This window comes from Myxocyprinus asiaticus, chromosome 20 (assembly GCF_019703515.2).
Source record: "Myxocyprinus asiaticus isolate MX2 ecotype Aquarium Trade chromosome 20, UBuf_Myxa_2, whole genome shotgun sequence".
Taxonomy (NCBI): Eukaryota; Metazoa; Chordata; class Actinopteri; order Cypriniformes; family Catostomidae; genus Myxocyprinus; species Myxocyprinus asiaticus.
The window spans coordinates 22,918,627-22,946,062 of record NC_059363.1 but is presented as its reverse complement, the minus strand read 5'-3'; positions in this window follow the sequence as shown (position 1 = coordinate 22,946,062).

Genomic DNA, 27,436 nt, shown 5'->3' with positions numbered 1-27,436 from the left:
TTGTCTGCTAGCCTGTGGTAATCTGCCTTTCTCTTTGTTAGAACAGGGGTTCCAGGCCTTTTTTGTCATCTTAATCCATATGGCTTAAATTATTTACTTGAGGCACTCCCAGAGATTTCAATTGCTCTATCCCTTCAATAAATATAATGAATAGAACATGTATTATTCATTGATTCATTTTTGTATAGTTCAGAATAAAATTTTGTTTTTAAACATTTTATTTAAAAAACAAATATGCACTTGTTATTTCATTTAACTTGGCATTGCAATTTCTTTCTCACAAACCCCCTGGAGTTCCATCATGAACCCCTGGAGTTTCATTATGCACCCCTATGGTTTGTGACCTACCCCCCAAATTGGAAGAACACATTGGAATTTACTAACTCAGCCCTGTTAATCGTGTTTTCTAAGACTGTGGATGTGGATATTTCAACTGGACTTACAGTTTACGAGCAATTTCTGTGTGAATTTTTGCCTCTTGCGGGCTTTCTCTTGTGCAGATCACAGAATTAAAAGTGCAGTGGAGATTGATTCGAATTTACCCACATATGACTACGAAATGAACTTGACAAAATCACAAAATGGACAGATGGAAATGAAAAATTATTAACATAACTCATGTCATAAGCCATTTTAATATGATATATGTCTGTAAATGTGTTAATGATTTCTCTCAATGTGACTTTTTGCAGATGTCAGTAGTAGAATAAAGTTGATTTGCTTAGAAATACTGTAGGGTCTCTATTTTCATCCATTTAACTTGTCAATTGTTTCTCGATTTTTTGAGTTTAACTCCATTTCCTTCATAAATAATTAAATTCAAAGTTGTTGAAAATAAATATCTCCCTGAAAGTTGTAACTTTGTCACCAATTTTTTTGTTACTGAAATTTAAGGCAGCAAGTAAACTTAAGTTTTTCATTTTAGTGGGTTGAAGGGTTCTGCAGTGATAGATATTTTGGCTCTGTTAAAGTATGTGTGCTCTGATATCAACCATGACACCTCTATCAACCTCCACTGCAAATGCACTCATTGCAAAGATGCTGTCAGGGTAATGTGAGTGGAGTGCTTGCATTGGAGTGTATGTATGTGTGTCCACGTCAGGCCATGTTTGAAAGTTAGGCCGGAAACATAGTCGAACACAAACAGTAATTATGCCGTGACCTTGAGGTGAACAGGCCAATCACTGCTGGTTACACTTGTCAACATTTCCTCTCTATTTCCTACGCAACTGACAGCAGAAAAAGGCAGAATAGAGTGCAGAGTGTTAATGTGGACATCAGCTGTATATCAGTGACTGTGGTATCTGAGCGAGAGAAGAGAGAGAGAAAGAGAGAGAGAGGCTGATCGGCAGCTCTAAATGGAAGATGACATTGCCCTGCTGACTTTGATTATTCCAGGCACACTCAGAGCCGTTTGAGAGCAATATGAAACAGAATGCCATGATGCTTGCTCCCCGCACAGAGGGAATAAAGCTCAGTCTGACATGGCACAATCACATCAGAATGCTCTGCTCTGCTGTTACCAGTGCATTCTTCAAGGAGAACGGGGAGCGATGCGCTTGGTATTATTTCTATCATTAACCTGCCATCATTGGCCTTTTGGTCGGAAACAACACAGTCAACCGTGTTCAAACTTTATTGCCTTAAATTGTGAACGCCAATTTAAACCATTCAGGTTTGGAGTTGAAGGATTTCAGACAATGATCAGAATAAACCATAAATTGAGATGCCTTTCCTACAGTCTCAGTCTAGTCTAAGGATGGCAGTGAAAACAGTGTTTACCACATCTCCTCTCCTCGCTGCGTGAGCATAATTTTGTGTGTGTGTTAGCAACTGGGTAAGGTTTTAATCAAGGGCACTGCAGCTTGTTGACCAATGTCATTCATATGCAAGGTCAGATCAGTCTAAGCCCGCATAAATCTTAAGAAAATATCATTAGCATAGTCTCAGTTGCCAGGACGTTCCAGCAGATGCATCGCTGGATTTCATCTTAGCCCTGATTTGAGAGAGGATAAACTCGGGCAAATACATTTACACATTTGGGGGGCAGAGAATTCACTGGTGGCTTAAAGGACTCTGTGTATTATTGTTATCTGCTCATCTTAATACCAGCAATCAGCATCGTGCTAAATGTAATCGGTTTAATGTGCTATTGTGTATGCATTCAGCTCATCGAAGGTTATCTGAGATGTGAGTGCAGTGAGTGTACTCTTCTTTGGAATGTGTCCTCCATGTGTTAAACTTACATTACACAGGGGAATGAGGAATTACCTGGGATAGTCCTTTTGTGGTGTACAGAATTACTGTAAATCAGTCCGTAAGAATACATCCTTGTTCATTGTGCATGCATGTCTATTCAAAAATTGCTGGTGAGACTGCTTGTCATTAGAGATGATTCATTACTATATAAATAGACAGGTTGCTTAAAGGAATAGTTCACTTAAAAACAACAAATTCTGTCATTGTTTACTCACACTTATGTCGTTCCAAACCTGTATAACTTTATTCTTCAGAGCACAAAAGGAGGAATTTTAAAGGATGACTTGTTCACTGATTTCAGTACAATGGCAGTTGATAGCGACTAACTTTAAAGTTTAAAAAAGAAGCCAAAAGTGTCATAATAGTAGTCTTCTGAAGTCTTCTGAAGGTATGCAATAGGTGAGAAACAACCCGAAACTGAAGTTAATGTTATAGGTATTATTTTTGCTTTTGCAAAATTTAAGGCCTTTTCACACCAAATCCGTGACGAATTTGCAAGACGAATCTCTGATGGAAAGTTTATTTACACCGAGTCCAGAAAAAATGAAACGAAAAATGATTTCACTCCTGTACAGTAGGCTGCGCTGTTGTTGTTCTACAAACATTTATATCGGTCTCTTGCCGTGCACCTCCAGCTGTTAGGGATTAATACTGTATACTGAACGCTTTTAAAGCGTTTATGTACCTAATTTGGCATAACTGTTTCATATTGTTCTTTCCATTGTGTTGATGCATTTTGAGGAGTATGTAATCTGTGTTTGAGATGAGTAAAGATCACTGTTGGATATTTATTTGCACATGTATTTTGCTGCAATTATACTGTATTCCAAACGGACTCCCGAACCATACAGTACTTTCTTTTTATAATGCCTGGTTTAATGCCTTGATAATATAACACAAGTTACAGTGATATAAATACACATGGAAAAATGGAAAATGATTGTAATACTTTGTTATATTATACTTGCAATAAAAATAGAAGTGTGGTTCTGCAATTCGTTTGTCTACAGTAAAATATAGCATGTAAAGTGTCTTTTTTGGGGGATTTTCTACGAGCTCAGTGCCAACGAATTGCTGAACCTCGCTGCTATTTTTAATGCCATGAGAATATAACAGGCACATTGATATACAGTACATATTAAATAATGTACATTAAGACAAAAACATAAGCAGACTTTCAAAAACAGAACAGGTTTATATTTGCAGTACATGAACTGCAACTATTAATTTTTTATTATATCATATTCAGGGGTGTGTATCAGAGGCACGCATGCCGATGTTTGCCAGTTGATTAGCGCCACCAACATGCTGGATTGAGCAGCTGCAGTGACTGACAAAAAGTTCTTATCTCATTGGTCAGTCAGTTTTCATCACAGTCCAAATAAAAAAAATCTGAACACTCTCCGTAAAAAAAAAACCTTCGAATTGTCGGCAGATGATTTGTTGGACCCGATGTGCATAGCATTGTTACTGTACAAAAGCTCGTTTGGAACGATCATTCGTACTGAAAAAACTGAAAAAAACGGACTTGGTGTGAACAGGCCTTTAGACGAGAGCCGTTGTGAACAAGCTTCTCTCATGGATGATTTATTTCAGGTTGTTTCTTACCTAAACCTATTGTATGCCTTCCAAAGACTTGGAATATGAAACACAAGTTGCATGGACTACTTTGACACTTTTCATTTTAAATTTAAAGTGAGACACTATTAACTGCAACTGTATTGAAATCAGCGAATAAATACAATGACAGAAAAGAATAGGGACATCCTTTAAAATATGTTTTGTGTTTTACAGAAAAAAGAAAGTCCTAAGTGCATGAAACAAAATGAGAGGGGACTAAATAATGACAGAATTTTCATTTTGGGATGAACTATCCCTTTAAATATTTTTTAATTTTATTTGTGTCATTATATTTGAGCATTATGTATTTAGAATTTCAGAATTATATAAAATGTCAATTACCACCATGGATTAATTTCAGATTATTTTACTCTGGATAGGGGCACCCGGCAAGGTTGCCCTCTTTCCCCATTATTGTTCTGTCTTGCCCTGGAACCATTAGCAGCCGTGATAAGAAAGGAGGATGATTTTCCAGGGATGGTGGCAGGAGGTGTGGCGCATAAGCTTTTGCTTTACGCAGATGATATTTATTATTCGTCTCCGACCCTACTAGATCTATGCCTTACCTCCACAGAATTATTCATTCCTTTTCTAAGTTCTCGGGATACAGAGTTAATTGGTCTAAATCCAAAGCTTTGGCTCTGACAGCGTACTGCCCGGTAACGGCTTTTCAGCCGGGCGCTTTCCAGTGGCCTAAACAGGGCATTAAGCATTTGGGTATTTTATTCACAGCAAATTTGTGTGATTTAGTTAATAAAAAGGTTTTCGAGCAATGTAAGCAGGTTAATGTTATTAAAATGAATTGTATTCCAAAATTCAACTACCTGCTACAATCTCTCCCTATAGAGGTCCCCCTCTCTTATTTCAAGCAATTTGATAGCATAGAGAAGTCCTTCATTTGGAATGGTAAATGTCCCATATTACATTTCAGTAAATTGCATAGGCCGATTGACAAAGGTGGGCTTGGCCTACCCAAGATTTTGTTTTATTATTATGCATTCGGTCTCAGACATTTGGCTCATTGGTCGCTTCCACCTGAGAGAGCCCCTCCCTGGTTTTGAATTGAACAGAAGTTTCTTGCCCCTATTTTGCCATTGCAAAGCCTTTCTATCAAACTAATCGGAGAAGTTAAGTTACACCCCGTTATCTCGCATTTGCACTTGGTATGGACAAAAGTGGCCAGAGTGTTTAATTCGGACATTTATTTAAATGTTGCTTTGAGCATATGGCTGAACCCAAAATTATGTATTAATAAGTCCCCTTTCTGCTGGTCAGAGTGGATTGTGAGGGAGGTTAATACACTCAGTGACCTATATGAGAGTGGAGTGTTGAGATCCATTGAAAATTTGGTTCAACATTTTGGGATTCCCAGATCTCAGTTCTTTAGGTATTTACAGCTGCGCCACCTGCTCTGTACTATTTTTGGGAGTAGCATACACCCCCCTAAAGTGGCAGATACTCTGGGAGTGGTGATTACTGCTTTTGGAAAAGGTCATGAGGTATCAGTGTATTACTCCCTGATAATTCAGAGTCTGGGGGACGGAGCTTCAACTTCTCTCAAGAGATTATGGGAGAAAGATTTAAACTTGGTTTTGGAGGAGGTGGGCTAGGATTCTAAAAAATGTCAAGTCTGCATCTAGAGATGCAAGGGTGTGCCTTATGCAATTCAAGATTTTACATCGATTCTACTGGACCCCCTTTAGATTGTATAGGCTTGGTCTTAAAGACACACCCACCTGTTGGCAATGCCAATCAGAAGATGGAGACACAACCCATGTTTTTTGGTGGTGTGTTACGATCCAAGAATTTTGGTTGAAGGTTCAGAGTTTTATGTGTGATGTATTGGGCACTCAAATTTCATTTTGCCCCAGACTCTGTATTTTAGGTGATGGGGCGGTCATCAATACTGGGAATAAACACATAAAAACTTGGGTTCTAACCTGTGCTATGATCGCCAGAGAAGTCATTTTAAGGGGATGGAAGTCAGCTGAAGCGCCCCCATTTCAGGAGTGGTACACGGAGATGGGGAGGGTGGTGGGGAGGGGCAGTGGAGAGAGAGGTATAGTTATAAACAGGGTTGGGAGGGTTACTTTTGAAATGTATTCCACTACAGATTACAGAATACATGCTGTAAAATGTAATTTGTAACGTATTCTGTTAGATTACTCAAGGTCAGTAATGTATTCGAAATACTTTGGATTACTTCTTCAGCACTGGTAGATTAAAATGTATCCTTTTTTAAAGGATTTTTAGATATTTTTACAGGAAAACAATAAAAAAATTATTATCAAGAATATGATTTTTTGGGGGGCTTGGGTAACTCAGTGAGTAAAGACGCTGACTACCACCCCTGGAGTCACAGGTTCGAATCCAGGGCATGCTGAGTGACTCCAGCCAGGTCTCCTAAGCAACCAAATTGGCCCGGTTGCTAGGGAGGGTAGAGTCACATGGGGTAACCTCCTTGTGGTCGCTATAATGTGGTTCGGTGGAGCGTGTGGTGAGTTGTGCGTTGATGCCGCGGAGAATAACATGAAGCCTCAACACGCGCTTTGTCTCAGCGGTAACGCGCTCAACAAGCCACGTGATAAGATGTGCAGATTGATGGTCTCAGACGCGGAGGCAACTGAGATTCGTCCTCCAGCAACCAGATTGAGGTGAGCCACTACACCACCACAAGGACTTAGAGTGCATTGGGAATTGGGCATTCGAAATTGGGGAGAAAAATGGGAGAAAAAAAAATAATACGATTTTTGCCCTAATATCAAATGTCTTACTAGAATGTATAAAATGTATTATGATCCAATGAGAATTATGTTTTTTTTATTGTTTTATTTTCTTCCCTTTTTCTCCCCAATTTAGAATGCCCAATTCCCAATGCGCTCGTGGTGACGTGGTGACTTGCCACAATCCGGGTGGCGGAGGACGAATCTCAGTTGCCTCCCCGTCTGAGACCATCAATCCACGAATCTTATCACGTGGCTTGTTGAGCGCGTTACCGCGGAGACATAGCACATGTGGATTTTCCATCTGAAAGGACTAAATATTAAATGAAACAAATGACAATAAAATGCAAAGTAATCTCTACAGTAATCAAAATACTTTTTGAATGTATCTGTATTCTAATTACCAATTATTTAAATTGTAACTGTAGTGGAATACAGTTAGTTATATTTTGTATTTTAAATAGGTATTCCCATTACATGTATTCCATTGCTCCCCAACCCTGGTTATAAATGTGTGTGATTATTAATTTTTTCTTTTCCTTTTTTAGTGTGTGTGTGTATGTGTGTGTGTGTGTGTGTATACACTCGTGTGTGACGACAGGATTGTTTGTTGGGGGTCAGGGTGGGGATTGGGAGGGGGAGGGGTAGTGGTGGGGGTTAAATGTTGATTCTGTGTATATATGTTTTCCTTTTCTTTGTTTATTGAATGAATAAATAAAAATGTTAATCACAAAATGTCAATTACCATGATCACTTCATGACTTTTGAAGCAGAAGCTCTTGTATACCAGATGCAGTGTCAGTATGGGTGTGGAACATATTGCTGTTCTGTTTAGCACCACGGTGTGAGACGTTTCCTCTCCCCTGCCAATCACTGTTTGGCTTTATTTTAATGCGGTGGGTGAGATTAGGCCATTGCGGTGCAAGTGGGGCTGACAGAGGCCACATTGGAGTAGTGAATGTCATTTTCACCAGCAGCATATAGAAGCCAGGCCTCTAATGTGGAGGAATTAACAAAGCTTGAGCAAAGCTCAGCACTCTGCCCCTTACCATCACCACCTCTGTGTGCTCTTCTGCCTCTCAGCATCCTTCCTCAGCCAAGCCCCTCTGGATTTGTTTGGGCCCACGTTTTTTCTGGACATAGATTTTCTTTTGTTTTTATTGGTTGTTTGTCATTAACTTTTTCTGTGTTGTGGTATGTTTTAACATCTTTACAGTTCCACTTTGTGGACATGTATTTTAGGTGTTTTAAAATGAAGTGTGTAATTTAAAAATAATGTCTTCAGAAGTGATATTATAGGTGTGGTTGAGAAACAGATCAATATTAAAGTCTGGTCTCATGAAATTTACGTGAGTATTGCAACGTTTTTGCAAACTGAAATTGCGTGATTCATTACACGTTTGGCTTCAGTTTTAAAGTGAAATGTCCAGCAGAGCGTGCCAAATCCGAACAAAAGGAGGTTTTAATCAGACAAGGTTTTGAAGGTTAATTTTAGATGGAGGTTTTAATAAGTAAAACGTACCTCCCTAAACTAAAAGTTTACCCTAAACCTAACCAATATTGTCCAAAAAGATAAATGAGAGTTTTACAAAACAGACATCCTTACCTTAACCAACACCTAACCCTAACCGATAGTGTTTTAAAATGCAAATTTGAAATAAAACACAAGAAAACACACATTAACTGAAGCAATGATGTTATTTTGTGTCACAGTGGACTCAAACTGCAGCCATTGAGCTCAAAGTCTAATGCTCTATCAGGTGAGCTACCAAGCAAACTAATAACATAAGGATAAGTGTGTTTATTTAGGTGGGTCTGTAATACAAGTGTTAAATGTTTTGCTTTTCAAATCATACATTAAAAGTAAAAGTGTTTTGATATCATAACATAACGGGGGTGAGTAACAGAGTGAAAAATAATTTTTTATAAGATCAAAATCAGCAATTGTACTCGTGATTTGTGTGACAGTGATTAAACTACACAGTTGTTGCAGCGCCTCTAGTGTTCATTTCACCAGGAAACTACAGCCAAACATAGACAGCGGTACATACAAGTCAGTTTGCAAAAATGTATATAGAGTAGTGTTCATTCTGTGAGACCAGGTTGCCTTTTTTATTATAAATTCTCCTCCCGGCTCAGTCAATCTCCACTTTAACTTTCACATTCTTCTTTTTGTGTTTTTGGTTATTAACATTCTTCATGCATATTGCCCCCTACTGGGCAGGAAGAATAATTTCTAGCCAAAAAAAAAAAGGACTTAAATGTTAATCTGTCTCTCTGAAAATATGGATTAAAACACTGGAGTCACATGGATTACTTTTGTGATGCCTTTATGTGCTTTTTGGAGCATCAAAAAGTTGGCACCTACAGAGCTGAGATATTCATCTAAAAATTATAATTTTGTGTTCTGCAGAAGAAAGAAAGTCATACACATCTGGGATGGCATGAGGGTGAGTAAATGAACTATCACTTTAATGTGCAAATATGTTTGTGGGCCTCTGTCAATATGCCCTGTCTCATTTGCTAATGGTTCAAAATGTGGCAGCCAGATTTCTAACAGGGAACCAAGAAACAAGACCACATTTCTCATATACTTGCCTCTTCGCATTGGTTACCAGTTAGTTTTAGAATTGATTATAAGGTCTTGCTTTTTGTTTTTAAGGCTCTGCATGGACTAGAACCTCAATATAATAGTGATCTCTTGCATCCTTACTCTCCTTCCAGGTCACTCAGGTCAAGTAATCAATTTCGCCTTAAAGGGATAGTTTACCCAAAAATTTAAAATTCTCTCATGATTTACTCAACCTCCTGGCATCCCAGATGTGTATGATTTTCTTTCTTCTGCAGAGCACCAATTAAGATTTTTAGAAGAATATTTCAGCTCTGTAGGTCCATACAATGCAAGTGAATGGGTGGTCAAAATGTTGATGTTCCAAAATTCACATAAAGGGAGCATAAAAGTAATCCATACAACTCCAGTGGTTAAATCCTTGTGTTCAGACATTATATGATAGGTGTGGGTGAGAAACAGACCAATATTTAAGTAAAAAAAAAAAATCATAAATTCTCCTCCCTGCAAGTAGGGGGCGATATGTACGAAGAATGTGAATCACCAAAAACAGAAGAGAGTGAAAGTGAAGGAATAAGGACTTAAATATTGATCTGTTTCTCACCCACACCTATCAAATCGCTTCAGAACATATGGATTTAACTACCAGAGTCTTCTGGAGTATTATATGCTGCCCTTATGTGGATTTTGGAGCTTCAAAATGTTGGCACCCATTCACTTACACTGAATGGACATACAGAGCTGAGATATTCTTCTAAAAACCTGTTTGTGTTCAGCAGATGAAAGAAAGTCATACACATCTGGGATGGCATGAGGGTGAGTAAATGATGAGAGAATTTTTTATTTTTGGGTGAACTATACCTTTCCCGCTCAAGACTTAAATATTTGCACATTAAAGTGATAGTTAATTTACTCACCCTCATGCCATCCCAGATGTGTATGGCTTTCTTTCTTCTGCAGAAGAACTCAAGGCTTTTTCAGTTGCTGCCCCCAAGCTCTGGAATAGTTCGACATTCAACTCCACAACTGTTACAGACCTTACAGTTCTGGTAATATGCTTTTCTCTGTAAATATTAATATGCTGTCCATATTTTGTGTAAGAAAGTTATAATTCATATATGTGCTGACAAGCAAGGCAAATAAGTAATGGTATGTAAAACTACAGCCACAAAAATAGTTTTTCACAATTCTAGAAAATGTAAATTCTGCACAATTGTTCAATTATGAGATTGAAAACAGAATCAAAGAAACAGAAATCTTTTCAGACAGGAAAAAGCTGCACAAGGTGGCATCCTGATGTACAGTACAATACCAGCCAATAGTTAAACAAATCAAAACACATATAATTTTATTATTTTTTATGATGATGATCCACCTGGGATGCTCTTTAAACGGTATTGAAGGAGTTCCCATGAATGCTGGCCAATTGTTGGTTGCTTTTCCTTCACTGTTAAAAAATAAATAAAATAAAAAATTAATTTTGTTAAAGCGGCACTATGTAACTTTTTGCTCTCTAGCGACATCTGTGGTTGAAATTTAAAATTGCAAGCAGTTTCCGGAAGAATACATTATGCCCGTCGTGTTTCGACACTACTGCTCTGGTGAATGAATCTCATGATTTAAGGTTACCTGGACATCGCCTGTGCGATCATGACTGGAAGATATTCAGAGTTATAACCAGGCCCGGCTCCACAGGGGACCTGAGTGGGCCTGGCCCACCCAATCATGAACTTGGCCCACCTTGAGAATACACCTACACCCACCCCTCCAACTGTTCGGCCCACCCGGCGGGTCCTATGGCCCACCTTACATCTTAGAGCTGGAGCCAGGCCTGGTTATAACGTGCTATTTTCATGTTGATATAATTATGTTATACGATTAAACATTTAAAAATGATATATTGCTTGCTTTGATGAATATAAACAACACACTTATTTACATATTTTGAATGAATGAATTGTACACTTCCCTGACACTACACTCACAGCGAGAACAGGGGACTCTTCTGAATCACTACCAGTTACAAGTATATTTTAACATGATTATTCAAGTGTTTTATCAACTATTAATGTTTGTATTGTATTGTATTTTCAATTTAAGAGGTGAAACTCGTGATACTGCTGATTCGAGTTCAATATAAGATTTCATTATTTTTATATTATTAATCTTGTCAATGAAATCAATGATGAAAACGTTTGTTGATGAAAGGTTTTTTGATTTGGTCAGCGATAACGAAGACGAGAAGAAAAAGGCGCATCATGAAAATTATTAAATGATTTTATTAAAGCATACTGTTGACGAAAATATGACGATAAAAATTATACTGCAAGATATTACCAGTGCAAGCTATAAACAGAAGAAGAAACATCTTGATAATCTGTAAATAGAAGAAGATATTAGATATGGATTCATTTAATCCATTAAAGGTGCTATATGTAAGATTGACAACAAGCGTTTGAAATGGGTACTGCAGTCCAAATTCAAAATATTGGACAGTTGTCTGCCCCGCCCCAGACTCGAAGCTCATGTGGGTTGCCAGAATGTTGCAAATTAGCCAACTCAGCATCCGTTTTAAAGGATTTCTGTGCTTTAAACTGTCTCCATCTTCCCAAGGCATCTCCAGTATTTATCCTTGTTTTACTACACCTCTGGTCATGGTGGTTTTTAGACGGATGGCGAGGCTTTTTAGGTCGGGTGGAATCTGTTATCTCTGATCCAGTTTGTTTGCTGGCTTCCATTGCTGCAGCACGCAGTATTGTTTGCCTGCAAACTTGTTCAAATCTGGCAACCCGGCGGTGTCGAAATACTATTGGTGAGTGGGCAGTGGGCGGGATCACACAGGCCAAAACATAAACAGAAATTCCAGCCCGGAATGGAAACTTACTTAAAGTAGATTATACTGGCTGTAGCATTGTTATCGGAGAAGCCAGTATTTCAACTTAGCATGTTTCCTAATTCTCTAATGACATGTTGTGGTCATTTTATGATTTAGTACAGTAAAAATATTACATATAGCACCTTTATTCCAGTATGTTGGGCATTTCTCCGCTTGAGCTGCGTGAGTTGAACTTGCTAACACCAGCAAAATTAACTGCTTTAAAACGGGGTAAATACCTCATTCAAATGCATCCTATTTATACATGAGATTCATCAATATATCCACAACATTTATGGAACAACTTACATCTGCACAACAAAACAAATGAACATGTGAACTTAAATTAAATGATGTGCTTGTCAGAATATGCGTAATTTGTGTTGCGTAACTTGCGTTGTGAATACACTGTTTTCATAAGAATCACGCTACACACAGTGTAATATCTTTTCACGGAAAATTAATAAGTCTCTAATGCATGAAGAATTCAGAATACAGGCTTACTTCTAAAAAGTAGCTAATACTTCAGTCTATTCATTATTATTTCAGGAGCTCAGGTTTTTCATGACAAGGACAGTAGGCCTATGTATATTTCTGCTGTATGTTTGATACAAGTTTACATTAGAAAATGTTTATAATTTTTCTTTCTAAATATTTGAATATTTGATTAAAGTTTGATCTGTTAGAGTTTGACACTTTTTTGTCCATTTTGCACGTCATCATCAAGTAAAAGATATTATTTTCGTTGACTAAAATTTTATGTCATTTTTGTAAAACTGACTAAAATGAATGAATATAACATGACGAGTATTTTTAAATGATATTTTTGTCAAAAGACTAAAACTGTGACTAAAATGAAAAAATGAACACAGCAATTGATAAAGCAAGTGAAACTGTAGGCCTAATAACACTGTAAACTAAAAACATAAAACGAGCAATAATGGGGATAAAATATACTTTATTAAACATGAAAGTAATATGTACAAGAAGTCAATTTCAGAAGTCATACATATTAGTAAACATGCACAATTGGTAAACACACGAGTAATGTTTGATTCATAAAAGCATTACCCCTACCAGACAACATACTGTATCCAATTCAAAACGGATAACAGATAAATGTCCATCCAGACTGCAGCGATGCCATCCTGAACTGTGTGATTGTGATTGAACTGAACAACGTCCTCAGCCGGAACACGCGATAGCCGGCACTTCTTTCCTGTGTTTACGGACACGATGTCATGACGCAAAGAGTAACGTCATAAGCCAGCGATTTCGCACCAAATCCGACCTGACAGCTCAAAATACATATTATTTTTATAGGCTTACCTAAATGAATCGGGGTAAGGACATTGTTTTGAACACTGATTGTTTATGCACTTAATCAATAATGGCAATTTGTTCATTTTTAACCAAAAAATCTTACATAGTGCTGCTTTAAGAAATTCATGCATAAACACAAGTTATATTTGTTTACAAACTCATTTTATTCTTTTAAGCATAGGAAGTAAGATTATGAGAAAAATATATGGTAAAGTGTGGTGCTGAAAAAATTTACATTTTAGATTTACTTGCATATACTCAGAGCACTTCCCTAGAGATTATCTCTGTGTTGGCTTTGGGTTTCTGGTTGCAACTGATGTTTTCCAATTCAGCTTGAGCATCTGAAGTGTTACAACCTCTAGCATCAGCATCTGTATGAGTCATCCATCAGTGATCAGCTCATTGCTTGCATGTTAAAACAGATTCCTCATTCACCAATGTTCCACCTATTAAAGTGGCTGCTTCATGACATTCTTGTGTTTGACACGAGGAAAAATAGTATGCTACTTTCCCCACAGATGCTCACAACTGCACCACGGCCAAATTTAAAGGCTCCAGCTTCAGCTCCTGTTCAAAAACAAGTGCAAACAGAGCCAGCTTGCCCCCTGATAGCAGCAAGACCACAGGGGAAAGAATCCAGATCCCACTGCGGAGTTCAGTGTCTCCCACAGAGCTCCAGATAGATGCCTGCCTAACAGACAAATTAATTATTTTGGTAGCAATTAATGAATGTCATCCAGGATGGGCTTTTTATCAGCGCCCCTCTTTTCTTCCAGAGTAATTTACAGTTGTGCTTCTATTCTCTTGGCAGTTCTTTGAGTCTAACTTGACCTCCAGAGGTCGGCTTCAGTGGTGAATGTGTGACGTCAGTTTGCAGTTAATCAGCTCATAATTAATTTTTCCACGTGTCCTCAGCCCTCTTGAGTTATGACCCTGGCCTCCTATTGGCTGAAGCAGATTTATCATTTTGTAAACTATAAATTTTTACTCTAATTTTTTTTTAATCTAAGATTAAAAAACAAAACTGTCAATTTTTCCTAATGTATGGAGTAAATTTCAAAAGGATTAAAGTTAGGGAATAAATATCGTACAGCAATTAGGTTGAAAGCTAGTTAGGAATTGCACTGGCATTTTCAGTTTTTGATTTTTAGACTGACAAAATGGGGTAGTCATGATGACATGCATTTTAGATTTGATAAGGTCTGTCTGTCAAATTACTATGGATCTATGAAGTGGGAAAAAATGGGCAAGCTTTGTTAAATATATTTTGAATGTTAAATTGGTATGCATTACGTGTAGTGATTAATCATATTTGCTGATATTTTGTAGTACTAGGATGTTACTCATATTCAGCACAAAACGTCCTGGTTACTTGCGTAACCTCCGTTCCCTGATGGAGGGAACGAGACATTGTGTCGATGTAGTGACACTAGGGGTCACTCTTGGGAGCCTGAAACACCTCTGAACTTTGAAAAAAGCCAATGAAAATTGGCGAGTGGTATTTGCATACCACTCCCCCGAACATACGGGTATAAAAGGAGCTGGTATGCAACCACTCATTCAGGTTTTGTGCTGAGGAGCCGAGACAAGGTCCCGGCCATTTCAGTGTGTAGTTCAGCGTTGTGGCAGGAGGGACACAGCGTCTCGTTCCCTCCATCAGGGAACGGAGGTTACGCAAGTAACCGAGACGTTCCCTATCTGTCACTCACTCAACGTTGTGTTGATGTACTGACACTAGGAGTCCCTATACGAAACACCACAACTGGCTGAACTGTGTTACGTGAACTGGCGGTGTGTGACGGAAAGACCACTGTGTGCCTCATAGCCAGCGCACCAGGCCGACACGTAACCTCCCCCAACGGTGTTATGAGTGTCGAACGGCCCTTCGGGGACAAGTCAACTGCCCAAAAGATAGAGACAGGCTAGTCCAGTCGTGGCCTCTTATCCTCTCTTTTTTTCTCTCCCCCAAAAAAAGAGTGAAATTTGTTAACCGACTGGGGCCACCAGGTCTATGTCGGGCGGGTGTCACTCCCAAGGGGAAGACACCGCGGAGACCACACCCCGCCCAGAGAGAGGGGGGGGATTTTGAGTGGAAATACGTCACATGGTCTTGCTGAGCTTTGTCGGAAGTATGTCATGTGGAGAAGTCCCATGGAGGAGTTTCTACAAACATGGTGACTGGGGCAGAGGGGCCTCTGCCCAAGGAAGATGCAGTTTACCAACAAGGAAACGAATTAGCGGAAGATATACGTTGCATGGGGTTACCTATGGGGAACCAACACATGCGGTGCACCTACCCCAGTACAGGGCTTAGTTAACACATGTACTGAGACAGCAGCGAGTTTCTCCGCAAACTCGTCTGCCACAGGGCTCGGAGGAAGTCGTCCAGGGAACACAGTTTTTGAACACTACTGGGAGTCAACAGCGCACATCTTCAGCTCAGGGGAGGTGAAAGGCGCTATGTGCAAGCGATACACCTGGCCAGCTGTCCCGGACTTACCTGCTTGTGCCTGCCACTACACGGGACGAAACCGGTTCCACCTGGAGATTGTAGAACCTCGCAAAGGTGTTGGGTGTTGCCCAGCCTGCTGCTCTGCAAATGTCTGTTAGAGAGGCACCACTGGTCAAGGTCCAGGAGGCCGCCACACTCCTGGTAGAATGGGCTCATAGCCCTGCTGGGGGCGGCACGTCCTGAGCGTGATATGCCATTGCTATGGCGTCAATGACCCAGTGGACGATCCTCTGCTTGGAGACAGCGCTTCCTTTCCACTGTCCACCAAAGCAGACAAAGAGCTGCTCAGAGACCCTAAAGCTCTGCGTGCGATCCAAATAGATGCGTGAAGCACGCACCGGACACAGCAACGTCAGGGCTGGGTCTGCCTCCTCCTGGGGCAGCACTTGCAGGTTCACCACCTGATCCCTAAAAGGGGTTGTGGGAACCTTGGGCACATAGCCCTGTCGGGGTCTCAGGATCACATGAGAGTAGCCCGGACCGAACTCCAGGCATGTTTCGCTGACAGAGAACACTTGCAGGTCTCCTACCCTCTTGATGGAAGTGAGCGCAGTCAGGAGGGCAGTCTTTAAAGAGAGTGCCTTAAGCTCAGCTGACTGCAGGGGCTCAAAGGGGGCTCCCCATAGACCCTGAAGAACTACAGAGAGGGAATGAGGCACGGTCTGAAGGGATTCAACCTCCTGGTGCCTCTCAGGAACCTGATGATCAGGTCGTGCTTCCCTAAGGACTTACCGTCCACTGTGTTGTGGTGTGCCGCTATAGCGGCTGCATACACCTTCAAGGTGGAGGGGGACAGCCGCCCTTCCAACCTCTCCTGCAGGAAGGAATGCACCGATCCGACTGCGCATCTCTGGGGGTCTTTGCGTTGGGAAGAACACAACTTAGCGAACAGACGCCACTTCAAGGCATACAGGCGCCTCATAGAGGGGGCCCTATCCTGAGTGATCGTGTCTACCACCGTGGGTGGTAGGCCACTTAAGTCTTCCGCTTCCCGTCCAGGGGCCAGACATGGAGATTCCAGAGGTCTGGTCGCGGGTGCCAGATGGTGCCCCAAAAGAAAGAAGGTCCTTCTTCAGGGGAATTCGCCGGGGGGGGCTGTCACGAGGAGCGTGAGGTTCGAGAACCATGTCTGGGTGGGCCAGCAGGGTGCTACCAGGACGACCTGCTTCTCATCCTCCCTGACCTTGCACAGGGTCTGCGTAGTCCAGGGGGCCAGCTGTGTGCCAGCGCTTCTATACCGAGAGGTGCCTCGGTCAGGGCGTACCAGAGCGGGCAGTGGGAGGATTCTCGGGAAGCGAACAGGTCTACCTGTGCCTGCCCGAATCAACTCCAAATCAGTTGGACCACCTGAGGGTGGAGTCTCCACTCTCCCCTGAGGGTAACCTGTCATGACAGCGCGTCCACTGCAGTTTTGAGGTCGCCCTGGATGTGAGTGGCTCGCAGCGACTTGAGGTGCTGCTGACTCCAGAGGGGTAGACGGCGGGCGAGTTGTGACATACAACGGGAGTGTAAACCGCCTTGATGGTTGATGTATGCCACCGTTGCCCTGTTGTCTGTCCGAACTAACACATGTTTGCCCTGGATCAACGACCGAAACCTCCGCAGGGCAAGCAGAATTGCCAACAACTCGAGGCAGTTGATGTGCCAATGTAGCCGCGGGCCCATCCAGGAGCCGGCAGCTGCGTGCCCGTTGCATACAGCACCCCAGCCCATTTTGGAGGCGTTTGTCATAACCACGACACACCTGGAGACCTGCTCTAGGGGAACACCTGCCCGTAGAAATGTGAGGTCAGTCCAAGGGATGAAGAGGCAGCGACAGACCGGTGTGATGACCACAGGGTGGAGGCGGCTTGTCCAGTGGCATCGTAGGCCTTGGCCGTCAGGGACGACGTAAACCTACAGGCCTTGCACAGGAGCTTTGGGCGCCCGCGCCAGGTGGCAGCGCTCTGCGGGCATAGGTGCACCGCGAGCCCCTTATCCACCGGAGGGATCGCCGAATAGCCCTTGGCTGCCCCACCATCGAGGGTAGTGATGGCTGGGGTGGCTTGCTTTCTTACGAAGGCAAGCCATGACCGCATCGTTGCCATAGACATGTTCTCGCAATGAGTACATGACCCATCCACGAATGCTGTCTCCGTGTGGGCAGCGCCCAGACAAGAAAGACAGCGATCGTGACTGTCAGAAGGCGAGAGATAACGACCGCAACCAGGAATAACACACAAACGGAAAGGTATCTTTAAAAAGACACGTCTTTAAAAAGACGTTCCGTGTGTGCCGCTCTTTTAGAGAAATATACTCTTTTTCAGAATATACTCTTTTATTTCTGCCGAAGCACCCAGGGGCGTTCTCTGCAGTGCACCAGTGCAGAGGGGGGAGAAGCCGCTGAAATGCAGCATCAGATCCAGCAGAGGTGAATGAACAGCTGTAGGAATTCAGCTCAGTGAGCATCGACCGTTCGGCTCTGAAGTGAAGATCTGAATGAGTGGTTGCATACCCGCTCCTTTTATACCCGTATGTTCGGGGGAGTGGTATGCAAATACTACTCACCAATTTTCATTGGCCTTTTTTCAAAGACCAGAGGTGTTTCGGGCTCCCAAGAGTGACCCCTAGTGTCACTACATAGACACAACATCGAGTGAGTGACAGATAGGGAACCAAGCTAATCGTTTTTATGTAAGAAAGTAGTTTAGAATAAAATATTAATTGAACTGTATTGCCCTGAGTTTTCCATGTTCCTCTGCTGAAGCCATGGGGAAATTGTAGTGTGGGTATTAGTGCAATTTCTCACAGCTGTCTATCTATAATCCATCGATCCTGCTGAATCTTTTTTCAGACCCTGACTTTGTGCTATATCAGCTGTCCGCCTGCCATGTCAATACTTGGCCTGCGGTGGGGCATCATATTGATTTTGCTGTTGCCAACTGTTGAGTGGCTACAGGTTAATGTTCTCTAAGTTGTTTTTATTACTGAGAATAAAGGATTATGCATAGAAAAAAATAGTCATTGCTGCTAGACCATGTACTTTTCAGTCTGATAAGGAAGGTACCTTCAACCAGAGAAAAACATGCTGTGGGTGTACAGTAGATCAGTGTTGGGGAAGCTACTTTGAAACTGTATCTTGTCAAGCTTTCAAAGACAAGTTACTTTTAATCAGTGATAAGTAGTAATGGATTACATGTAATTTGGATTACATAATCAGATTACAAATCAGAAATTTAAATTAGATTAAATTACATTTTAAAATACTCCTAATCAGATTACAGGTACTTTATTGATTACATGATTACATATTAATTTATTGATCCCTCTAATTCTTTATTCTAAATCAGACTACAGCTGATATACGTTTGGTAAGCTTTTTCGTATTGGGGTTGGAATTGTACACACAGACCTGACACTAGCCATCAGTCATAATAACACTGAAGATGCAGCGGTAATCCATTAGTGTGGTAAAGTAGTTGTAGTTTAGCAAATTGCTTTTTTGAATTTTGCTTTTGTGACAATGTTTTTGTTTTTTGTTTTTTGTTTTTTGTGACATTGATTTTCAAATATAACTGGTCTGAAGAGTTTACTATACATGGATGTCGTTGTAATGCCAAAATTGCTGGAGTAAGAACATTAAGTGCTTTTTTTATTTCATTCAGAAAAAGACAAATAGCAAGTAAAACACTCCAAAAAAATGTATATGTTTTCTTTTAAGCATTTAAGCAACATTATTTCAAAATGGTACAAGCTTATACTTATTAAAATGCATGTAACATCAAATAAACAAGAATAAGCAAAAGCAAAAAAGCAATCAGATTAGATACCATAAAAATCTAATCCAAGATATTACGTTACTGACTACAGTTTTAGTCTTGTAATTTGTAAACAGTACCAAATTACAATTCAGAAGTAATCTACCTAGCATTGCTCATAATTTATCAAGCTACTCTTTAAAAAAAAAAAATGAACTATACTAAAAGCTGTTAGTTAAAATAGGATGCATTGAAGCTATTTTAATAAAATATGTATTTATTTATTGCAATCAGCAGCATTTATGTGGCACAAAATCAGTGAGGATCTCATGTAAGGGGACAGAATGAAACAGCATTTGAACAGATACATTAACACTAAATACCACCAATAAAAAGTAAAATAATTTATATTAGATTGGTTAACTAAGTAGCAGGCATAGTTATGTTGGCAGCTTCTTAAATATAATTTTTTTTTTAGAATTATTCTATAAATATTTTTATTTTATACATGCTACAAAAAACAAGATGATGCATAATGTCCCGCATACATCTGTTAATTGGTGAATGGCTATTTTAAACATGTTTATTTACATTAACCGGACAAACTGACATTTTAGGCAAGCACAACATTATTGCTACTGTGAAGCTGCAATACAATGTTGTAAAAATAGCAATGTAGTTTTTGCCACATTACACCACTACTCAACGCTGGAAAAATGAGCTTGTTACTCTAAAAGCTACTCTTTTCTGAAAAATTTTGTTAAGTTAGTCGTGTCACTGCTTTTTTTTAGTTACTGCCCAGCACTAGTGTAAATCAAATCAACAATAAAATTGAAAATGTTTGAAAATAATATTTTCTGCTTGGTTTAGTAGTTGTTTCCTGTTTAGACACATATGAAGTTGAGAGTAGTCAGATAGTTAACCAGATGGCCTAATACGGAGATGCTCAGCATCACTTGAGCAGAGCGTGACAGGATTGTGATCTTCTGTGGTCTGAGCATGCCCATCCACTCTCACTCTCTTTTCATTTTGGTGGGCGGGGCTGCTATTGATCCCTGGCTGTGCTGTGTGCCGTAACTCGTGCCAGTGTGTGTGAATAATGTGGACATCATGGTGATGGGACTGAATGAGGCTATGGAGCACAGGAGGTCTGAGCCACCAAAAGCTGCCTCCCTCGCCATGTGTGCAGACGCCCCTCATTACCGAACACTTATCAAGCCCACATGAGAGATTAGGCAGGCCCAGTCACAGTCAGCACCAGCACCAGACCCGACTCGTCTCCCTCTCCCTTCCTACTTCTCTTTTTCCTTTTTCTCATTCTTGCACTTCCCTCTTCTATTTCCTTAACTCTCTTTTCTGCTTTCCATACAGTATGTAACCCCCTCCACTCTTTCTACCTCTCTCTATCTCTCTCTCTTCCCCTCTTGTCCCCTCCTGATCTTTCCAGATGTTGCACAGCAGCCCCATGAGAGCCCCAGTGATGGGAGATGTATTAATACATCCTATTGATTAGATCAGGACCCCTGACAGTCATTTGCAGAGATACCATCTGGCTGCTGTTCCAATGCCTTCACCCAAACAGGACGTGACACCTTTTTAATCTCCACCGGCGCTCTATAGATGCTTCATCGTTTGCGCACAGAAGCCCAACTCTGTCGGAGTGGCAAGCAGAGATGCAGGCAGACCTGAAGGGTGCAAGAAATTAAGGTTATTACACAAATTGAGCCATATGGTCCAAATATTTCAGAGCTGAAATTTACGGCAATAAAAATTGCTCCTGCCTTCCTAATGGTGTAAATTACAGCTTAACCATGGCTCTAATGATGTCCTTCTGCTGCCTGTAACCACTCTAACATGAAGGACATTGTTTAAAAAATGCACAGGAAAAAAAAAATAAGGGGGGGGGTTGAAACACTGGCAGCATGTTTACAATCTGTTAGTTTATCATTAAGAACACAGCAAAGAGTGCATAAACATGATGGCAGAGCGTTGGACCATGTCTTTGTGTAGACTCATATATGCTCTATTGAAGTTTTGCAGAATGATCCAAGCAGAACCCAGGGCAGCTTGTTTGGGCCCTAGTTAAACCCAGTTGCACTCATTTGCTGAAAGGGCAAACAGAGGGGAGCTCCCAGTGGTCTGCAGGTTTAGATTGTGTATTCCTCTGAGCTTCCATAAGTTTTCATCTCATTCAGGGCTTCACCCAGTCGGCTGGCTTGGTGACACAGAGTACCATGCACTTCAAGATTCAACAATGTGAACAGGGGTTGGAGCCTTGGCTGCAACATGTTTGACATATTTAGCTGAGGTGCTCAAAAGTGGCCATTGTGACTTCAAATTGGGTTCATGTAATATCCAGATCCTGATCACCATACGGAAATCTAAAATATGACCTTACGCTGTATGAACATATGAATATATACAGTATATACTATATATATATATATACAATGCAGAGTTTCCGCTAAGAAATTTTGTTGCCAGCCAATGTGTCTTGGATCGAATTTCTGTGTTTATTTTGTGTTGTAACACGATGGACTATGCATAATAATGCATTATAATAATGACACAATCGATTCAAATGAATGATAATCATTTGTTTAGTATAGCTACTTTTTCATTCAAAACTTTTTTTTATTATTTTTTTACAGCTGTCATGAAAATAGTGTCTCATTTAAATAAAAACCGTTCAGAGGCAAAGGGAGCAAAGAAAAAAAAATAAACCGAAATTTGACACATATCTTTTCATTTAGGCAAATCATTAGGTTATGTCATATAATTTCTTACCTTGGCTTATTTCTTTCTTTATTTTTATGACTATTTTCCTCTGATTTTTCGTTGCACAAAAGCATTTTGCTGCTTAAGTGCATTTAGATGTGTCCCTTGTTTCAATACAACATGACATTCACATAACATGGTGTCATTCTCCTCCAAAAGATGGCAAAACAAGGCTGTTTTAATGTAGGCTAATTCTGAAGTGAGAAGCTTCTAGCTCATATATTTGTGCATTTATGTACATATGTATGTAACTTTTATATTAGTGAAAACCATATATGAACAATGAACATACATTTTAAATGCTTGCCATTTTTCAGGTTTCTGTGGGGGAATGGGGGAACATGTTAGAACAGGGCCATTTTCACATTTCTATGCTAATTTTGGGAAGAAATCTGCAGAACTCTGAGGAATACATTTAAACATGATAAAATGTGTTACACTGAGGAGTAGACTTTTATTGGTAGCTGAAAACAATCAATTTAGTTGAAATATTTAATAAACAAAAATACACGGATTGGGCAAGGTGTAGAACTTTGTAAATGACGGCCATTATAATTCTCTGGAAATCTACATGGCTTTGTGTGGAGCTCTGTGGGCGCAAATTCCATGTGGGCCTGTGTATAAAATAATAAAATGTCAATAAATAAATATATAGTAACAGTGCGATGAAATTCCTACACAGTGCTTTAGGCTGATCTCGACTTGATCTTGTGTTTCTTTTGTAGTACCATTTAAAAACACTCTGGGAGTGTCTGTTAAATCTAATTTCTGATTTAAAGAGCTAAAGTTAGTGGCACGCTTGACTGCATGCTCCCATTCTTATTTTCTGAATACGATTTTCATAATTTATAGTCCTGATTGTCATACATATTCGACCACATTCAGAGGACGTAAACGGTTCTGTGTCCACATGTGTGTTTGCATGCATGAGGGTTTCCTTAATCAGACATTGGGCTAGTCTGAAGAACAGCACAGTGATTCAAGAGCTCTCTGTCTGATTGAGGCTTTGTCTAAGAAGAACTTTACATTTAAACGACAAATAATTAATCGTGTCTAGGCATCTCAGGAATTGGGTTGTGGTCTGTTATTACTACAGAATAAAAGGGCACACTTTAAAATAGATGCTTCAAAGTCTGTAGACCCTCTTAACAGTTAAGCTAAAGGTGTATGCAGGAATGGAGATGTTGTTCCATTAAAGGAATAGCAGGAGAGAGTAGATAATTAGATGCATTTAAAACATCATTTTCTGCATCCTAGTGTATCATGGATATAATCAGGCCCACACAGAATCTGCCCCCCATTCTGGAAATTCGAAACGTCAATCATCCAAAGACTGCCATTGCCCCTTGACACCCCCTTGTTCATTTATTTATTATTTTGGCTAATGTGATTATGCTTTCAGTTACCAATAATTTATTTACTGTAAGCTTTATTTAACACATGTTTTACCATTTAAATCCATTCCACTAAATTCTACATATTTTCCCTAAAAATCTGAGCAGTAAATGTGAAAAAAGTCTAAATGTAGAGCTTAATACAATATTTACTGTAAGCATCTATTTTGAGTGCAGAATCGAAATGACAATGTTTAGTTTTTGTTGAGTTTTAAATCTTAAAACCATGAGAAGATCATATAAAAAGATCATATAATAAACCATATAAAGTACTTAAAGGAACTTAGAAGGAAATATAAGGAACTTTAAGAAATAAATACATTGAAAATGACCATTTTCAAAGATCAGTGATAAATATCTCTGTCATTTATTTTTGTTAGCAACTTATAAGCACACAAGCATCTGTGCATTGCCTTATTCTTCTAAAATTCTCATAGATCTCTGACCATACATGGCTATAGATAACTTAAACCATGCCTAAAACCTCAGCTTTGTCACAGGCTCTATCTGATGCATTTTGATGTGGCATTTCCTGGGTTCTGTAGCTGTTAGCGTAATACTAATAAAATCCAGCACAGGCTAAAGTCAGCAGTGGCAGGCCTGGACAGTGTGTCTACTGTATGCAAATTAAGCAGTCCCACACCTTTGAAGGGTCAGGAATCTCCACTTTCATCTAATCATCATAATTGTTGTGACAAATCCACATGGTTATTCTTAATTAAAATCATCCCCTGGCCCAAGCAGCCCCCAGCGCTGTCACAGGAAATAACACATATGTTAGCAGCTGATGAGACAAGGGAGACCTGTGCTCAGTTGAAAGAAGAAAAGAAAGGGGTAAAAGAAAAGGGTTTTTAAAAGACTTTTTTCCCTTTATAAATGACTGAATCCCTGAGCTAATTCTAAATGTGCTTCTGACTCTGATACCTCTTTAATGTTTAAACCAACGGGGCCTCTTTCTGGCTCAATTACTGGAACTCCGCTTTGAATCGTGATAAAGTGTAAACTGTGCTTTTGTCAAAGAGAAGAAATCTGAATGATTTTGGCTTCCATATAGAAATTCACACAACCCTGTAGGTTACAAGGTTATTAACAATGCCTTTTTAATTGTGTAGCTTTTTTCAGTACATTTACTTACAAGAGGAAAATTACATTATGTTTATAATGTCAAATTTTGGACTCTTTCCTACGCATACTTATGCAATATATTGATTGCAATATTTCGATTTTTTTCTCTCTTTGATGCCGTATGTTATTAAAACATCTCACTCATTCCCTTTTAAAAATAAGAAATGTGATTCTATACTGCTGAGAATTTGATCATTTATTTACAGTACAGTAAGGTGGATCTATGCATACCCAATGGGCAGCATAACCAATTCTCTTAATCAAAACTTAAACAGTTCCCGTTATTTATTTGGAAATCTATAACAAAAATCAATTATCTTAGTCACATTTTAATGGCTGCCTTGAGTATCCTAGATGAGTGAGCGTCTGCTTGTTAATGTCTTGGTGCCCGTGTTTAGGAAAGTGTTTGATAGCATTGCCATCTAGGGGCAGGATATAAGTCTCTGTGCTGAAATAAAGTGAAATGAAACAGCTGTCTCTATTGACAATGTGCATATGTTTGATGCTTTATAGTCCAAATGTTCTCAATTTTTCAACCACGTAAAAAGGTAAATGCTCCAGTGCCTCCCAGCGATGTAATGGATTGGGACGTAAAATTGGCAAAGGGATAGCAGAGAGGGGGGAGTGCAGGTTTACTGTTTACTGAGAATTTTTTTTCTTTGGTCATTTGGACATTTTATTCCAGGAATAAAAAAAAAAGAAATGCTATTAAAAACAAACACCTATTCACAAAACTCTGATTAAACATGACTTGTAACATAAGTTGCATTCCTCTTTATGAATATAATTTTGTGTTATTCTATTTAATGCTCATAGTTTTGTACAGTTCATCTTTGCAGTTAAATGCTGATGATTTTATATAGCTTAAGTTTCCCCAGTCTTGATCTAGTTATAAGTAATGCATTCATGGAAAATATATTTTAAAATATAATGTACTGTATAATGCGTCTTGTGTTTAATTAAACATTTATAAATAAATAAATGTGTTCTGCTAATAAAAAATGCATATATTATTATTGTTTATTATATTGATATTATTTTTAAAGTAATTAATATTAATTATAATTAAAATATAATTAATATGACCAATATTAATCAGATTTATAATTATAATAATTGTATTATTTTTGTTTATTCATTTTAATTAAATTTAATGTAATTAATATTACTAAATATTATTATTATTATTATTATTATTATTATTATTATGAGAGTTTATGTGCGTCTGTGTATTTATGTTTGTTACTGTGTGTGTTCTTTTGTGTTGTGTTGTGTTGTGTTGTGTTGTAGGGTTCATGTGTTTGGGTTGAAGCTGTATACCACATACAATGAATGTGTAGAGGCAGTAAATGGAGCAGGCTGGCCTGGCTAACTTTACTGTGGAGAAAAGTGAACATGGTGGAGCTCTACTGCTACAGTGGCCTGAACCAGCCCTTCCAAATGGAGGAATCAAGGTATGTTGACTTTAATGAAGATAACATTGCAATGTCATGCTCTAGAATATACCTTCAATTAACATTATTATATCCACAATTGTACAACATCTTCAAATGAGGAGCTGAACTTGGAGTTCAGTGGTCTTTTACTACAGTTCCTGTTCCACTGTCTGGAACCCAATACCATGTACTCGCTCATTCTTGAAGCTTGCACAACTGCAGGCTGCACAAGGACCACACCTCAATGTATAACCACAGAGGAGGCTTTCCCATCTTCTCAGCCAACCCCCACAGCATAGCATGTCAATGCTCGTAGTGTGGGGATCTGCTGGTCTCCACCTGCCCAACCCAATGGTAGAATACTGCAGTACCAAGTTCTGGCTGTAAGTCTGGAAGAAGGGTACGGAGTGAGGAAGATAACTCTTTGAGAGCCAAGATTGTTTTAATTGAGAAGAACGCCCAAGCTAACCACTTCTCCTACAGTATGTCTGGCCTGCTGCCCTGGAGCAGGTACAAGTTTCGTGTTCATGTTTCAAATGCGGCAGGATATACCGATAGCCCCTGGCTCGTGGTTCACACCAAGCAAGCTCCTCCAAGAGGATTGGCTTCTCCAATTGTCAGTCATATAGAAGGCAAGCCCAATGAAGTCTTTGTGTCTTGGACACCTACTTTGCAGCCCAATGGTGTTCTTCTGACCTACAGGATTCAGAGTGACAACGTTGGCTTTCATTTCAGCTTTGACTCAAGTGTGTTCAACTACACTGATGTGGATTTAACTGCATACACTCTCTACAGCTATGCAGTCATTGCTTGCACTGTGGCTGGCTGTGTTACCAGTGAGCCAACACAGATCATGACATTAGAAGCTGGCCCTGCTAACGCAGAGCCACCTACTGTGTCTGATCTCACTTCTTATTCCTTAAATGTGTCTTGGGCTCTACCATCCTTCCAGAATGGGGAGATCACTGTATATATTCTCAAAATCAATGACGAGGAGGTCTACCATGGAAAACGGTTGAGCGTGCAGATTTTAGATCTACAACCACACATTTCCTACAACCTAATCTTAACTGCATGCACCAATG